The following is a 17,732-nucleotide window of genomic DNA, read 5'->3' as shown; positions in this document are numbered from 1 at the left end:
TCCAGGATCATCTCAAATGCCACCTCCTCCATGAGGTGCCTCTCCTGTGCACTCCTTTCTCTACTCTGACAGAGGTTCTTTGAAGATAGAAGCTACATCTCATGCAACAGTAGACCTCTAGCTTGTTCCCCCTCGTTCCCGAGTATCAGGTTGTTGCAGGGAAATGACTACCCAGCCAGGGACCACACTGGCCAATCTCTGACATCCGGGTGTGCCCAAGGGGCTTGTTCTTACAGGTGGATGCAAGTGGCAGTGACAAGTGTCACTTACGGGCTAGGCGTCGTAAGAAGTGCGCATGCCTTCTTTACTCTTCTAATGCTTAGGCAGCTTGAACCAAGATTCTGATGTCCGAGAAGATGGCAGGAACTCAAGACAGAAGGAGCCCAAATCCCTGGATCATCAGGTGGAAGAGAGTTGCCTGATGACCTAGGACAGCATCACTGAGCTGTTGAGTGAGCATGAAATTAAGTTCCATTGGGTTAAGCCACTGAAATCTGATGTTTTCTTTCTTACAGAGCTAGACCCATTTCCTGCCCAATATAGCCTGGTATTCTCAGTATTTGGCTCATTCCATTTTATAAAGCAGGTGGTACAAAAGTATTTGTTAAATCAAAGGGAAAATTCAGAGACAAACACAAAGAAAGATAAATCGGGTTATACTATTAGAACATAGTTGGAGATATCTGATGACACTAAAATGTTCTTTTAACCCTAACTTCTTAAAAAATGTTTCTTGCTCAAGTCATTTGTCTTACATTATGAGTACTTACACATTGAGATCAGTTGTCACTTTGTTCTTGGCAAAGAGAAAATAGGATGTTTTGTGAATTGACGGTCATTCCAGTTGAATGTGGGTGCCAAGTTTCCTCTGGTTATATGAGCCAGATGGCATAACTGTGAACAAATAATGGTGAAATGAAAGATAATCCTTCTTGATTGTCAGATTCTTGGGTCAGACTTTCTAATATGATGTAACTAGTGGATAGGGCCCCTTGGCCAATAGCACTTCCATTCACCCTCCAATTAGACTTACATTATAAAATGATGATGCTGTTATTGGTGGTGTTATTTCTTAGGTCATGCTCAGTCATACAAAAGGGAGATCTCTCTTAGCTCCAAGCTCCAAATTTCATCAAATCAAAACAAGCATGGGTCATCAGCCCTCCAAACCAAACATTAGGCTGATTCAATATGACTGGGTATTTGTTAGATATTGCATTAAAAACTCAAGAGTGTAAAGCTTGAAGAGTAAGAAGAAGACAAGGTAACCAGAAATGTGCTATGTCTGGTCTTTCCCTCCACATTCCTAGCACTTAGTCAAGGGTCAGATCTTTATCTCATCATGTGGATGCAAGTGTAGTCCAGTGTCCCCTCATACAGCCTAAAGAACTCCCTCGAGTATTTCTTGCAGGATAGGTCAATGACTGACAAATGGAATCTTTCAAGTTTTGTTTATATTTGTTTATTTGAATAACTTTCAATGACACATTTTACAAAAAGATTTATCTATTCATTTTAGAGAGAGAGAGAGTGTGTGTGTGTGTGTGTGTGTGAAATGGGGGTGGGGGGAGGTGTGGGCAGAAGGGTGGAGGGAGAGGGAGAGGGAGAGAGAATCTTCAGCAGACTCCCCACTGAGCACAGAACCCGACACAGGGGTCAGTCCCACCACTCTGAGATCATGACCCGGGCCAAAATCAAGCTGGACGCTCAACCAGCTGAACCACCCAAGCACTCCTCAATGATGTATTTTTGATGGATAGTTTGCTGGATGAACAATTTTGTTTTTGTTTGAGCACTTGGAATAGATCATCCCCCTCATGGCTGGCCTCCCCAGTTTCCGGTGAGAAAAGCCAACTGTTTATATACTAACGATCAATTATACATGATCCTGGATTTCTCTCTTGCTGTTTTCAAGATTCTCCCCCCATCTCTGGCTCTAGGCAGTTGGACAGTCCGTCTATGGTGTATTTCAGCATGCCTGTCTTTGGGTTGATTAAGTTTGTTGAGTTTCTAGGATGTGCAGATTAATCTTTTCCATCAAATTTGGGGGAATTTTGGCCATTATTTCTTCAAGTATTCTTGCTGCCTCTTTTTCTCTGGTCTCCTTACAGACTTTCAATATGCATTAGTTGGTTAATTTCCATTTCCTTATTAAATTTTTTCATGCAGGCATAAGTACTCCTGTAGATTTATTCCTACAGATAAAATCACTAGGTTATGACAGTGACATTACAAGTTTTGATAAATATGGCTAATTGCCTTCTCAAATGTTTATAACAAGCCTCATAGCCACAGTGTCCGAGCAAGCCCATTTCTCTTAGGGACTTTTTATTGATTATGTTGGAGATTCTTTTTAAATATTGGATGAGGTAAGTTATTTTCATTTGGGCCATAGTTCCTGAGATGAGTCTTACTGCCTCTCAGAATCTTCCAACGATGTTGTTGCTACCTGCTCTATTAGCTCCTCCTAGAATTACCCTCAGAAAATATTCATGAAGTAGGAAGAAATGATGGGCACATTTCCCAATGCTTTTTTGTTCTATTCTGTTTTGTTTCTCACTGAAGAGAAGTCTGTTCATTCTAAATTACCTCTGTCTCAAATGATAGGGTCAACTGTGACCCTTCTCTGGGCACTCAAGGCTGTAGGGAGACATACAATGTCTGTTTTGTTAACTGTTTTTTTCCATTCAAACTACCTGATGTGAACATTTTCCAATGTCGTCGTCGTTCTCTTCTTATTATTTTTAAGCTTATTTATTTAAGTGATCTCTACACCTAAGGTGGGACTCAAACTCACGACCCCGAGATCAAAAGTAGCAGCTCTTCCACTGACTGAGCCAGGCATTCCTCCAGTGTTTTCTTCAATACAATTTATAATGGCTGCATAGGAATTAATAACTGCAGAACAACAATAACAACACTGATTTTGGTTGTGTTGTTTCTATTTTTCCCTGTTATAAATAACACTGAAATGATTATTAATAATCTTTAGGCGAGCAGAGCCTTATTTTATTTTTTGTTGTGTGGCAGCCCCTAGCATAGAATCTGCCTTGAAAAAGACATCAGTAAGTGTGTGTAGAAGGAATAAGTGATTGAATAACAAACTTTAATAGGTATTTAAACCTTTAATTCCAAATTTGATTATTTTCTTCAAAAAATACCCAGAGGAGAAATTGATGGGTAGGTAGATGTGTATGTTTTTTTAAACTCTTGGTCAGAATTTTCAAATGGCCTACGGTAAGTTTTTGCCAATTTACACACCCACTGGGTGTATATGGGGACGCTTGCTTCTCCACCCCAGCCAAATACTGACTTCTTGAAATCTATGTAACTGATGGTCAGAGAATAGGGTATTCTTACTAGTTTTTTTTTTTTTAAGATTTTATTTATTTATTTGACAGAGATCACAAGTAGGCAGAGAGGCAGGCAGAGAGAGAGGAGGAAGCAGGCTCCCCGCTGAGCAGAGAGCCCTATGTGGGGCTCGATCCCAGGACCCTGAGATCATGACCTGAGCCGAAGGCAGCAGCTTTAACCCACTGAGCCACCCAGGCGCCCCTCTTACTAGTTTTAATGTGCATTTCTTGTAGGGCAAATGATACTGAAATTTTTACGTATCTTTTACTATTTGCTCCTTTGACCAGCAGAACTCATTGGTTTAGGAAGGAGAACTGGTCTCTCGGACTCTTGGGGGCCATAGCCTGGGGCTACTCAGGGAATGAAAGGGCTCTCTTGCGACTCATATGACACCTGCTTCTCAGGCAATTTCTCAGGGTGTCATCTTTATTGGCATAAAAGAGAAGCAAGGAGAGTCCAGTTGTACCTTGCTCCTGGCAGTTTGCCTCTCCCTGTGCTGTGACCCAGGCAATTTTGGTTTATCTTCTAGATTTTAGGAATTTAGCAGCGGGCTTTGGTCACACTTCCACTGATACTCACCTTCCCCTAGGCAGAGGGTTTCCAAGCTTTTTTGGTTTTGTCCCCATGCTGGCAAACCATTGTCAAGCATGTCTTTCTAGGTTAAACCTATTAACTAACAAAATCTATGCATGTAGTATAAATTTTAATGTATTAAGTACATATAAATCCATTACATGAAACTCAAAATTTTACAGATTTCATTTATTTACTTGAGAAAGCACACACGTGCACAAGCTCACGTGCAGGGGCGGGTGGGGGGCAGAGGGAGAGGGAGAGGGAGAGAGAATCCCAAACTGACCTCACGCTGAGCCTGAGGCGGGGATCTCGACCCTGCGATCATGACTTGAGCTGAAATCAAGAGTCAGACACTTAACTGATGGAGCCACCCAGGAGGCCCTGAAAGCCAAAATTTTAAAGGGTGACATTAAAAACATACATAACTGGCAGCTCCATTCCTTCCTGCTGTTCAGTGATGCTGCCTTTTGGACTCTGCATGTTGGGAGTCCCTGCTCTAGTGTAGCTGCATGAAAGCAGGTTGTCTCCCGTCTGGGCAGGTGGGCTGTTGACACATTTATTTATTTTTATTATTTTTTTAATTTTTAAAATTCTTTTTGAAGATTTTATTTATTTACTTGACAAAGATCACAAGTAGGCAGAGAGGCAGAGAGAGAGGGAAGCAGACTCGCCATTGAGCAGAGAGCCCGATGTGGGACTCGATCCCAGGACCCTGAGATCATGACCTGAGCCGAAAGCAGAGGCTTAACCCACTGAGCCACCCAGGCGCCCCTGTTGACACATTTCTTAGGGAGCCAGACCTCCACCACCTCCACCACCTCCACCACAGACCAGTAGGCTGTATAAATCAGCACTTTCTATGGGTGCTGCTGAAGGGCCGCTGACACCGGGACAGGCTGTTCAGCCAAACACAGGCTGCGTCCTCCAATGCACACTTTGTGTGAGGGCAGGGAACCTTTCTCGCTCTGCTTGCTCTCTGCTTGCTATCTCACCATCTGTGGCTAATCTGCTTGTTCAAAGATGGCCTTGACATTTGAGTAAAGGCAGGTGAAGCAGGATCCTGGTCAGGTCGCACCCTTGGCTGTTTCCGGTAGATTTTGCGTCACAGTGATCCAAGTGAGTCAAGTATTTGGTTCACACCATATTGTGTCAACATGTAAAGTCTCTGGACAGAGAAATAAACACACAAAATAACGTAAAATCTAACTGATGTAATGAAAGACACGACACACAAAAGTTATGGCGGGGATGTCTTTACAGTAAAATTTACCACCAAGTGCTTTCAAGGAAATACCTTTCCCGAAAGAGAGAAGAAAACTTCTCGAATAGATTTGATTTGAAAACTCTGACAAGGAGAGAATGAGAACCTCTGGAGCACGACCTGCTGATCCATCCCAAAGGCTCAGCTGTATTTGAAAGGGCAAGTGTCTCTGGAGCCAGACAACTAGGTTTTTTGTTTTAAAGATTTTATTTATTTATTTGAGATAGAGGGAGAGAGAACAAGCATGAGTAGGGTGAGTAGCAGAAGGAGAAGCAGACTCCCGCTGAGCAGGGAGCCTGACACGGGGCTCGACCTCGGGACTTTGGGACTATGACCTGAGCCCAAGGCTCAGCTTAATGGACACTAGGCACCCCGGACAACTGGATTTTGAACTAGCTTTGGATCCCAAGCCTGCTGTGGGCTAGCACTGTAACCTCTGACACGGAGATCTTCAGTCTACAGAGGAGAGAAAAATAATCCTTTCAACTTAGCAACATCAAGAGAGTCAAACAAGAGAATGCTTACCAACCATCCTGCCTATGGTAGTTGCTCAATAAATACGTGTTTTTTCCTTCCTCACGCTCTTTGGGCGACGGGGATTTCTTTCATGCCTGCTTATGCCCTGATTTCAGAGTTGGCCTCTTTTTTCTCTTAGCATTCATGATGTAGATCATTTCTCAGAGTTGCCTTAGCTACCTAAAAAATGCCTTCAATATGAAACTTCTATTTTAGAAGTTTATTCTCCATTTGATCATTTCTAAGTCTGAAATGCAACCAAATGATAGCTCTGGTAAAGTCAGTGGGTATAGCCTCAGGTGCTTCCATAATATGATTGGCATCAGAACTGTTTTTGGCTTCATGAACTGCTTTTTTCCTTGTTTAATTATAGGCAACTCCAGTGTTCCACGAATTCACATATACAGCGAAATGCGCACTCACACCCACCGGAAAAAACCTGTCTTAGGAGAAGGCTTCTCCATCCGGCTCTCTCTGCTCAGCTTTTCTTTGCTCCTTACTCAGTTCTGTAAATACAGGTTTATATTTAGCCCTTTTTTGATTTCCCATATGTTCCTTCTAAAAACATTCCCTATTAAGGGATTTTCACTAGTTGATCTCGTGGAGAACTTCTCAGTGAACACAACCCCAGGCAGGCGTGACCAAGGTGTGTGTGTCGGTGGCATCACAACTAAACCAGGAGGGAAGGAAGCCCCTCCAACGTAGTCGTGCCCGGCAGCACCTCATCTTTTCTGGAAAACTTGCTGCTAATGGACCTGGAGGGTTTAACACGGTGGGTGTGGAGGCCAAATTCATGCCATCTCTGCTCTGTGGGGAGTGCGCAGCCGGAGGATGGGAAAGGTCAGGTCACAGCCTCACAGACCAGAGGTAACCAGCTTACTGGTTGGAAGAAGCCAGGATGCCGACTGGTCCAGGGACAGGGCAGGCTGGAGTGCCTGCCTAGCTTGGCCCAGCCTGGCCCAGTCGGGCCAGGTCTCTGACTGCAGACCAGCCGTTCTCCGAAGGAGCTGCTCCTGTTCTCGGGAAACAACTTACAGGTGGCCCAAAAGGACAGGCAGGGAGAGGGGAAGCGTTTCAGAGCTGTGAGCCTGGCCCTGGGATCCTCTACCAGCCACCTCAAATCAGTCACGCGGGGTCCCAGTTTCCTCATCTGTAAAGGGGTTCACATTACGTGCTTTGCGTGGTAGTGAGTGTGCATGGCACTCACGAGTGCTCCCTGAACAAGGCTATGCCTGAGTGGCCGGCCCAGGACTCTGCTGTTCACCCATCTATGCCAGGTCTCACTCTGGCTTTCCTGAATTTAGCTCCTGTGTCATAAAATACATCTTGGGTTGCCTTTCAGTGCTTTGTCTTTTTGTTCTGTGGCTTTTGTTTTTCCTGCTTTTCATTCCGGTTGATTTACCCCAGTAGAGAGTGAGTGCTGCTTCTTTTTTTCTAGAAATTTGGTTTCTATGGTTGCTAAAGATTACCACATTTACCGACCTTGAGCTAAGGACCCGGGTGATTTCACCGCACTCCTGGGAGAGCATGGGTGTTCTTTGCTCGGCTTGTTAAAGAATTAACCTTCTTCCAGCCTTCACCAGCCCCAGCGGCTCCGAGCGCCTGGTGCTCCTTCCCCTCCCTGGGAGTTCCCACGACTGTCACACCAGGTCTCTGTGCCCTTTGACACACTTTGGGAAGCCTGAACTCCTGACATGTGGCCGTTCTGTCCTTCTTCTGAGAGCATGCCTGCACCCGGGACCCACACTCTCCTGCTCCTCTGCTGTAGGAAGGACTGGGCGGCCTACCTTGAACCCCAATCTCCAGAACCCTGCTGGCTAAACCAGCTTGGTTTTACCGCAGCTGGAGGCCATGCCTTCCAACCTCTTCTCGCTCTGTAAACAGAGCTCTTTTTTGCCTTCAGCTTTATGCACGATCTTACTTCTCAGCTTGTTTAGAACCCAGAGAAGAACAGGAGAGATTCTATTTCTTGAGGTTCCAAGACCCCATTGGTACTGTCAATGAATGAAGCTGGCTAGGGGAAAGGCAGTAGAGAGGAATGTGGGACCCTGAGGAGAAGGTGTGGTCAAGAGGGTAGAGCCAGCTGGTTGCTAGCTTGTGGGCATTTGGACCCACTTTGGCCAGATAGTTCAAACTTTTTTTTTTTTTTTTTTTAAAGATTTCACCTATTTATTTCAGAGAGGGAGAGAGAGAGTGCATGAGAGGAGAGAGGGCAGAGGGAGAAGCGGACTCCCTGCTGAGCAGGGAGCCCGATGTGGGTCTTGATCCCGGGACTCCAGGATCACGACCTGAGCCGAAGGCAATCACCTAACCAACTGAGCCACCCACGTGCCCAGATATTTCAAATTTTTAAAGAAAACCAGAGATCTGGGTTTCTATCTGCTACTTCCCTACTCCTCAATGTTGACAGTGAAACTAAAAAAACAGAACCCCGTGGTGTGGGATGAACAAAACACACTGCCAGTCTGAGACAGCTGCCTGCACCCAGTCCTGGACCCCCAGGGTGCCATCTTCCTGGTCCCCTGTACAGGTAATTCTAATTCCATCACCCAGCTGGAAAAATGTCCTTAGACTTCATCAGGATACTCGGACTCCAAAGGCCCCGTGTCTTCCGCGGAGGGGCACTGTTGTAAGGTTGTGAGTTAGTTTGGAACTGTAAGCTAGCATTTTTATTTGATAATACACCATTCTCCATGTGAAATGCATGTGTAACTTTGAGAGTTACACACGAATTAATAAGCACAGGCAAAGGACAAGCAAACGGTTCCATCCCTTTCCTTGGAATCATCAAAAGATAAAGAGTCCACCATGCATTACCCGAGGAGGCACCATACCTGTGGGTACCACCGAACCCCAGGTTGAGAAAACACACACAGAAGATGACAACCTCTACAAACTCTTGAGCATCATTGACTCAGAAGCATCTAAGAAGTGGAATTTGAACTTAAAACCCCGGAAGTAAGGCAGGCAATAGTTGGGTAGGATAGCTCTCAACTGTAACTTTCATGCCATCCGTTGTCAGGTATTTCCTCCGCTGTTCTCTGAAAACTGCCCCTGGGATGGCCGTGCCCACCGGGAGGCAATGCTGGAAACTTCTCCCCCAGGTGCGGCTTCTATTGCGTTGAAGGAGAACACATGGGGGCTCCTGGGCCCCGCTGCTGGGAATAGGCACGACTTCCCCGGCAAAATGAAAAACCCCAGTGTCGCCACTGAGGTTGCTCATGCCCTCTGGGTACACGGGCAGCAACTCTCCTCTTCCCGGTGCCCGGGAGGGCCTGTGAGCACTCGGACAGGGAGAAGCTGCAGAACTTAGGACTGGAGTTACGCCGGGACTCTACAAGCTTATGTTTCAGTGGCACCAACTGAAGCTTTATTCCTTCTGCTGTCTTGCATAGCGTGAGGCCTGCACCTCTTGGACTCTGTGACTCCCACCCAGGGGCCCGGGTAGAAGACGCAGAGATGCCTCCCCAACAGCCTGCACGCTGTTTGTGGGGTTTGGGGACTGCAAAGGCCTCAGTACCCCTGGGACTTACTCTCCACACTTCTCTCTCTCCACTTCCCCCTTGTTTGGGGCCTGCCAGTCTCTGGAAAGTTCCTGGCGTCTGCCTGGGGGCTTTTGCGTTTTCTAGTTCCCTGCTGGGAAGGCCTCCCTGCCCCCACATTTAGGTAGCTCCTTTCTTCAAATCTTTTAGTTTTGGAAGGTTCTATGCTTCCAAGTTTCCATTTAAATGTCACCCCGTTCACGTCCTCCCCTCCCCGTGTGTTAGCGAAGAGGCCAGGCTCCCACGCAGGGGGCGTCAACTGAAACCCTGTCCGCCGTTTGCCACCACAAAGGCTTACTTCTTGCTCACGTCACAATCCAGGGACTCAGAAATCCAGTTCCTCCAGTTTGTCCGCTGCTGAGGGTGTGAGATGGGCAAGAGAGGGCTCTCCGGCAGGGGCGATATGGCCCAGAACCAGGCACAAGGCCCCAGGTTCCCTGGGAGGGGGCTGGGAAAGTCATCTTCCCTTACAGAGATTATTCCAGTTAATGCTCCCACAAGCCTCTGAGGTCCGGAGGAGCGGCCTGCTCATTTTCCAGATGGGAAGCCGAGGCTAAGACGCTAAGTGTTAAGGCCACGAGGCTTAAGTGGCAGTGCTGGGATTAGAACCCTGAGTCCTCTCAGAGCACGTACTCTGTACTGCCCACATTGCTTCCATGTTAAAGACAACAAGAAGACTGACAACGTATCAACTATATATTTTATTCAGTGCTAGCAAAGCCGAGTCTTACAAGTATGCTCGTTCCTTTTCCTTGAATAGTCATAGTTTAGACAAAAAATACAGTTTTGCTATGAAGGCACGGGAACCACCTAGACGAATGGTTCTCAAAGTCTGTTCCGGAGCTCCTGGGGAACACTGAGACCTACCTAGGGAATCCACAAGACCAAAACTGTTTTCATAATAATACTAAGATGTTTGTTATTTGTCTTTTTCGATCTCATTCTCTCACGAGTGTACTATGGAGTTTTCCAGAAGCTCCCTACATATGATGATGTCATTGCTGTGATGCTAATATGTAATCGAAGTATGATTGTTACTTGAAAATGAATTAACAAATGATTGCTTTAGGTTTTAACTTCTTAAAATTTCTAATATGGTATGTATCAATAGATAAAACCCACACAAACAAAAGTTCTTTGGGGTCCTCAATAATTTTACAGTGTAAAGGATCCTGAGACCAGGATGCCTGGGTGGCTGAGTAGGCCAAGCCTCTGCCTTCGGCTCAGGTCATGATCTCAGAGTCTTGGGGCTGAGTCTTGCATCGGGTTCCATGCTCAGTGGGGAGCCTGCTTCTCCCTCTGCCTGCCCTCCCTCTCTGATAAATAAATATAATCTTAAAAAAATAATAATCCTGAGACCATAAAATTTGAGAAGTGCTATTGGGTTAGAAGTTCAAGGCAATGTATTTTCTGATAACACTTTAAACTCTAGTGTATAGCACTTAGGAGTCTCAGCTTAAAAAATATCTTTTAAAAATGTCTATATCTCGCCTGGGTGGCTCAGTTGGTTAAGCAGCTGCCTTCGGCTCAGGTCATGATCCCAGCGTCCTGGGATCGAGTCCCACATCGGGCTCCTTGCTCAGCAGGGAGCCTGCTTCTCCCTCTGCCTCTGCCTGCCATTCTGTCTGCCTGTGCTCACTCTCTCCCCCTCTCTCTCTCTCTGATAAATTAAAAAAAAAAATTAAAAATGTCTATGTCTCAATTTCTATGTCTTTAAAATGAGGTTATAGCACAACTATAATACTAATCTCTATTACAACATTAAAAAAAATATAAGCTAAAAACATTAACCATAGTAGCTTGGATGAGAACTAAGCAGTCTAAAGAAAAACTAAGAGAGGAGCATTAACAATAAATCAAAAGAAATTTCCCCAACTTCCTGCTCCTTTTCTCACCTCCACTCTTGCTCAAGAGTAGTAGGAGAATGGGTCCAATTTGCTTTTAGCACAACATTCCGTCCATGAATTCTTCTACTTTTTGGAGACTGGTAGTCTAATCAATTTGCCTTGGCCCACATTAATGAAAACAGTCACTACAGATAAAATTTCATGGTAACAAAATTCATCTTAACTGCATACTGTGTAACGAAACGGCTCCGGAGCTTGGGTGACGGCTTGGTGTGTTTTCTCACGCTGCTGTCACTGTGGTAAACTTCAGTTTAAAGAAACCAAGTAGCCATTCTCTCCCGTTCACGGCAGTGGTATGCGATGCCCCACGCTCTTGGTCTTTATAATCCATTTTACCTTTAAAGGGTTAGCCATGTGGGCAGCACATTCACTGCGACAGAATACAATGTCTGATAACTTGATATTATAATCCCTGTTACTTTAATAGGAGGTAAGCTATGCGAGCACAGAGCAGCCCATTTACAAGATGACAGATAAGACCTCCTTAAGTATGCAATGATGCTTGATTTAAGGCTTAATAACAGTGGATTTATTTAAAGTGTTCTCATATTTGCAGATTTTAAGATTCTAAATAAGAAATGAAAAAAAGTAAAGAATAGGTGGTCTCATTAAGAGATTACTACGTGCAGGTGTTACGGTGTTACATGTGGTAATTGCCATGTGTTAACTTACTGCCCGCCTCCTCCTCCAAACAGTCCAAAGATGTGGGCATTATTACTATTATTCTACTTTTCCTACACTCTCAAACACTGTCCTATACCATTTTCCACTATAAAATTGTGAATATTAGTTATTTTCTTTTAAAAAAATGTTTGAGAGAGAGAGAAAGCACAAGTGAGGGCATGAGCAGGGGAGAAGGTCAGAGGGAGAGGCAGACTCCTCACTGAGCAGGGAGCCTGACACGGGGCTTGATCCCAGGACCCCAGGAGTATGACCTAAGCTGAAGGCAGACACTTAACTGACTGAGCACCCCAGGTGTCCCTAAAAAAGGTATTTTCATTTAAAATTTGCCCTCATTTATTTGTTTCTTGCTGCTTTGGCTGCTATAATGGGTTGAATTGTGTCTTCTCAAAAGATACACTGAAGTCTTAACATCTAGCACCCATGAATGCGACTTTATTTGGAAAGAGGCTCTTTGCAGATGTAATCAAATAAAGATGAGGTCCTACTGGATTAGGATGGGCCTTCCATCCATGACTGGTGTCCTTATGATGAGTGGGAGATTTGGAGACAAAGACACCCAGGGAGAAGACTGCCACGTGAAGATGGAGGCAGAGATGGGGGGAAGGCTGCCACCAGACAAGGCAGGCCAGGGGCCCCCAGGAGATGGAAGAGGCAGGGAAGGATTCTTTCCTTAGAGCCTTTGGAGAAGTTATGGCCCAGCCAACACCTTGATTTCAGACCCTTAGCCTCCTGAACTAGGAGAAAATACATTTCGGCTTTTTATAAGCCGCCCAGTGTGTGGTGCTTGGTTATGGCAGCTCTTGGCAACGAATACACCAACTTCATGGGCTGGAGACCCAGCTGAACCCAAGACCCTAAGAGCGAGGCCTCCACGACGGCCCTCCTGTGCCTGGCACCGTGCGGACGCCCCCTGTACAGACCCCATCAAACCAGTGGGTGACAGGACCAGACTGAACTGATAATGGGGTCTGGGTCCAAAGACTATTTTGAAGGCCTAGTTTTGTAGTGAGAGATCACAGAGCATCTTCAACAAAAATGAGATACTGCCAGGTATCTGAATATCTTCTGGAACAAGGCAGGATATAAAGAAAAAATTAGGTCTTTGAACTGGATGCCATGAACTTGTAGGCAATGGGGAGCCACTGATATGCAACTCTAAAGACGGTGTGCAGGCCAAGTGACGGCGGCGAGCTATCAGCCGGAGAGGCGGCGGGGTCCTGCGGCAAGACAGGCCTTGGGAGGACACTCTGGTCACCGCAACTGCCTCGGCTTACATGGACAGTGACCGAACAGAAATTTTAAATGGGCACTGAAAAGCAGGAAGGTCACCAACCCTGCTAGGCAGGAGAAGCTGGGACCACAGTGAAGGAATTGGTAACAACTAGGATTTGGTGAGTGCTTACTGCAGGTCAAGCACTGTGGTCAGCCCTGAGCATGAGGGCACTTCCTCCTCACATCAGTGTGGCAGCCTCAGCCTTGTGGGAAGATCCTCCTTTTGCAGAGCAGGAGAATGAGGCCCAGAGATACTAATCCACTTTTACAGACTTCCCCTCCTCTGGGGCACACAGCAAGCCCTGAATGAGGTGGGCATTATCATCAACCCCATTTACAGGTAAGAAAATGGAAACCAGGGGAATGGCAGTAAAAATGCAGCCTAAGGCTGCATAATTAGACACTAGCGAGAGGGGAGCTAGCATTCAAGTCCTGGCGACTCTAACTACCCCCGCCCCCCAACCAACTCTTGCACTGCACAGCGAGGGAGCTGGTACCTTTTTTTATTTTTCAAGTTGACTCTGCACTGAGCGCCGAGCTTAATGCAGGTCTTGATCCCATGACCCTGAGATCATGACCTGAGGCCAAACCAAGAGTCTGATGTTCCCTTGATAGAGCCACCAAGGTGTCCCGGAGGTGGTACATTTGGTATGGGGGGGGGCACCTCTTCAGCCTAGAATGGGCAGAAAGATGTCACCAGAGATCAGGCTTCCTTTCCACCAACATTTATCATGGTCTGGGCTAACTCAGGTCATCTGTTGACCACAAGTGTGGAGAGGAGTCAGACTTTTGTTTTTCAAACACATGTTCATCTGTTAGGATCATATTTGCTCTTTGGCAAATAGGACAGTAAGCTAGCTATCTCTGAGTTATATGCCAGGGACTTATAGAATGTATTCTGTGTACTTCTTCTTCCTAAAAACAACGGAAAACACATCACTCATTAGGACTCCCACGATTCTCGGGGCGCCTGGGTGGCTCAGTGGGTTAAGCCTCTGCCTTCGGCTCAGGTCATGATCTCAGGGTCCTCGGATAGAGCCCTGCATCGGGCTCTCTGTTCAGCAGGGAGCCTGCTTCCCCCTCTCTCTGCCTGCCTCGCTGCCTACTTGTGATCTTTCTGTCAAATAAATAAATAAAATCTTTAAAAAAAAAAAAAAAGGACTTCCATGATTCTCGAGGTGTGCATCGGGCACTCAAGCCAGCTTCAGCAAGAAAAGGAAATGTATTCTCAGGTTACGCCGGTGTCCCGTAGGCTCTGGGAAGCCAAGTGCAGGTTGTGGCGGGGAAGCCCCCAGCTGCTCTCCGCGACCAGCCTCTCCATACATACATCGTCCAAACCGAGACGCCCTGAGCTGGTATGACTTTATATCTCCTTTACTCAAGGGACCAGCCTGGACTGAATGTGTCAGGGCTGTTTGGCTCCTGCAGGGGACAGAGAAAGCTGTTCGACCTGGCGTAAGTGAATTGGGGAATTTCACGGCTCAAATAACTCAAACTTCTCAGTCCACTGGACCCAGGTGGTCACAGGGCACCCTAAGCAGCAGCCTCTCCCTCCTCTGGCACCACTGCCGGCTCCATTCCCGGCTGGCTCAGCCCTCGTGGGACCAGATGACCAAAAGGACCTCTAGACTTCTACCCTTTGCCAACACTCTGCTTTTCTGAGAGTCTCAGCAAGTCTTGGGAAGGGCTGCAAGTAAGCGCAGCTCTGGTCACGTGCCTGCTTCTGGACCACCCATGGCAGATGGAAGGAAACGCTCACTGCCAGGTCTGGAGCCAGGGCCAAGGCTGGCTCTCCCCCAAACACATAAGAGCAAATGATACATGAAGTTGACTGTCGGGTACAATTTTAGGTGCGTTAGAGAAGTTAAATTGTTTTAATCTTATCTTCTTTGTTTGCTAATTTAATCAGCACATTGTCCCCTTTTGTAGGTGGGGAAACTGAGGCACAGATGAATGTGTATCAGCTAAGGCCACGCAGCTGTAACCTGCAAGAGCTGGGATTTGACCTGAACCGTCAGGCCGCAAAAGCTGGGCTCTTGACAGCTAGCACAAGGGATCTGCCACCAGCAAAATGCGACACGGATGCTGGGCTAATAACAATAAGAACAGCTGTCCAACAGCTACTCTGAGTTTTTGCTCTGTGGAGAGAGTTAGGGATCCGGCCTGGGTGGGGTACCCACCGTGACCCAGGGTGGGATCATGTTGTTCCAAGGTGGCAGCTTCTACAATCCATGACCTAGTACATGGACTAGTTCCAAAACACAGGAGGGACAAAAGAATAAGCACCCTTCCACCATTCTTCTTCGGGGAGGTGGTTGGGGAAAGGCAATTAATCATGCGGATAAAAATAAAAAGCTATCAGCCATAGGCCTCTGGGTGGACTTATTTATATGTTAACTCTTCCTAAGTTCTGCTTTCCTGCAAGAGGCTGTGTGGGCATGAAGAGTTCCATGATGCACAGAGAAGTTCAACAGTGCACCATGAAGGTGCAGAGGGAACCCCCTGGGCTGGGGAGATGCCCGAGCACATTCCCTAATTAGTTAGCAAGCTCCTCTTGCTATTAGGAAAAAGCCCATCATTTTTGGATTGCTATATTACGGTTGAACTGTACTTTGAAATGTGGGTAATGCAAAAATGGGATCTCTTTTTTTGGATACCTCCAGCAAGGCTGTCAGTAGGAGAATTGCCTTCAAGTCTTAGAATCCCAGCTGGAGAAAGGGGGTCAGTGGTCTCGGCTGACGTTGATGCTGGGGGCCCAGGAGACATTATGAGATGGGCAGAGCTCCAAAACAGGATCCACTTTACTGGAAAGCTAAACTGAGCCACCCGCTAAAAACCTGTACCTAATGCTTGAGATTCCTGTCTCTTTCACACCTTGTTTGTCAGCTTCTGCTGAGCTACGCTGCAGTAACAACCCCAGATCTTAGTGGTTAGCTCCACAAGGCTTATTTCTCACTCCCGTTTCCCCTTTCGCACAGGACAGCTGTGGTTCTGCTCCATGGGACCCGCAGTGAGGCTGTGTCCTGCTCTGAGACACACAGTTCTTAAGCAGGGGAGAAGCAATGACACAGCTGTGCAAGGCACCTCGTGCTCCTGCCTGCAGGTGGCCAGTGTCATTTCTACCCATGTTCCACTGGCCAGAGCAAGTCCCACAGCCAAGCCTGGTCCTGTCCTGGCCCAGGGTGGGTGGACAGACATCACTTCCTCCAGAAAGGACACCAAGGACAGGCCTGGGGAAGGTGGACTGGATATTTAAAATAATTATCATCTACTACATACCCAGTATTTTTTGAGGATCAAACGTTTATTTTCAAGTATTCACAGAGAACCAGCGGCTGTTTGGTTTATTCTTATAAAAACACGAGCTCCACTTCATGTCTACACTGCTATACAAGTTGCATATGCCCTAAATGTTCTTTCTGGTGCTTCTTGAGCCAAGTGACACCAATGAGAACCTTGAGAGGGCGATGGGACACACATTTCGAGATGAAATGTAAGTAAATATAATGAGACGGATGTCCTGTGTTAGTGGAGTGCTGGAGAGGTCCGGAAGGTTCTGTCTCGTAAAGTTCTGTGCATGATTTCAGCAAAAACAATGGAGAGTGCGAGAAGGAGGGAGGAGGGGTCGGGATCTCTGTGGCAGCCTTCACACATGAGGAGCCTGGGAGCTAGGGAGCTGTACACATTGCTCAGGGTCATCCCGATGAAAGGGTCAGAGGCAGAATTTTACTTTCATGGTCTCTCTGGCCCCAAAGCCCGTCCTTTTTCTTGTGCCCAATCCTAACTTCCCAAGGGAAAGGGACCCAGAGAGGGAAGAAGAAAATGGGGTGGGAGGCAAGCTGAGAGGCAGCAGCCACACAGAGACAGGGAGGAGGTAAGAGAGAGGAGACCCTGGGAGAGGGGAACGGAGGAGAGAAGGCCGGAGAAGGAAAAATAACTCTGAAGGAGAAGGATCAGTGGAGGACTGCCCTACCTGACGTCAGATTTAGCACAAGCCGCAATAATCGAGACAGTGTGAGGCTGGCGAGAGGACAGGTGAACGGACCGGTGGAGCGGCGCGCGCACAGAAACACCCACGGAGATACAGTCAGCTGATCCCGGACAAGGTGCAAAGGCAATACAATGGAGAAAAGGCAGCTTTTAAAAAAAATGGTGCTGGAACAACCGGGATGTCCACATGCAAAAACATGAATCTAAACACAGACCTTACAAGATAACTCTGACAAGATAACAGCAGAAAATGCAGGCAACCTTGGGTTTGCAATGATTTTTTTCAGTGTGAGGCCAAAGGCAATATCCATGGGAGAAATAATTGATAAGGTGACTTCTTACAATAAAATATTTCTGGTCTGCAAAAAATGCTGTCAAGAGAAGGAAAAGACCAGCCACAGACTTGGAGAGAATATTTGCAAAAGAGCTATCTGATAGAGGACTGTTATCCAAGATATACAAAGAATTCTTAAAACTCAACAATAAGGGGCGCCTGGGTGTCTCAGTCAGTGAAGCAGCCGGCTCTTGATTTCAGCTCAGGTCATGATCTCAGGGTCCTGGGATTGAGCCCCAGAGCCCCGAGTCTGGCTCTGCGCTCAATGGGGAGTTACCTTAAGGATTCTCTTTCCC

The sequence above is a fragment of the Mustela erminea genome, chromosome 8 (assembly GCF_009829155.1).
Source record: "Mustela erminea isolate mMusErm1 chromosome 8, mMusErm1.Pri, whole genome shotgun sequence".
Lineage (NCBI taxonomy): Eukaryota > Metazoa > Chordata > Mammalia > Carnivora > Mustelidae > Mustela > Mustela erminea.
Note: the sequence above shows the minus strand (reverse complement) of the source record.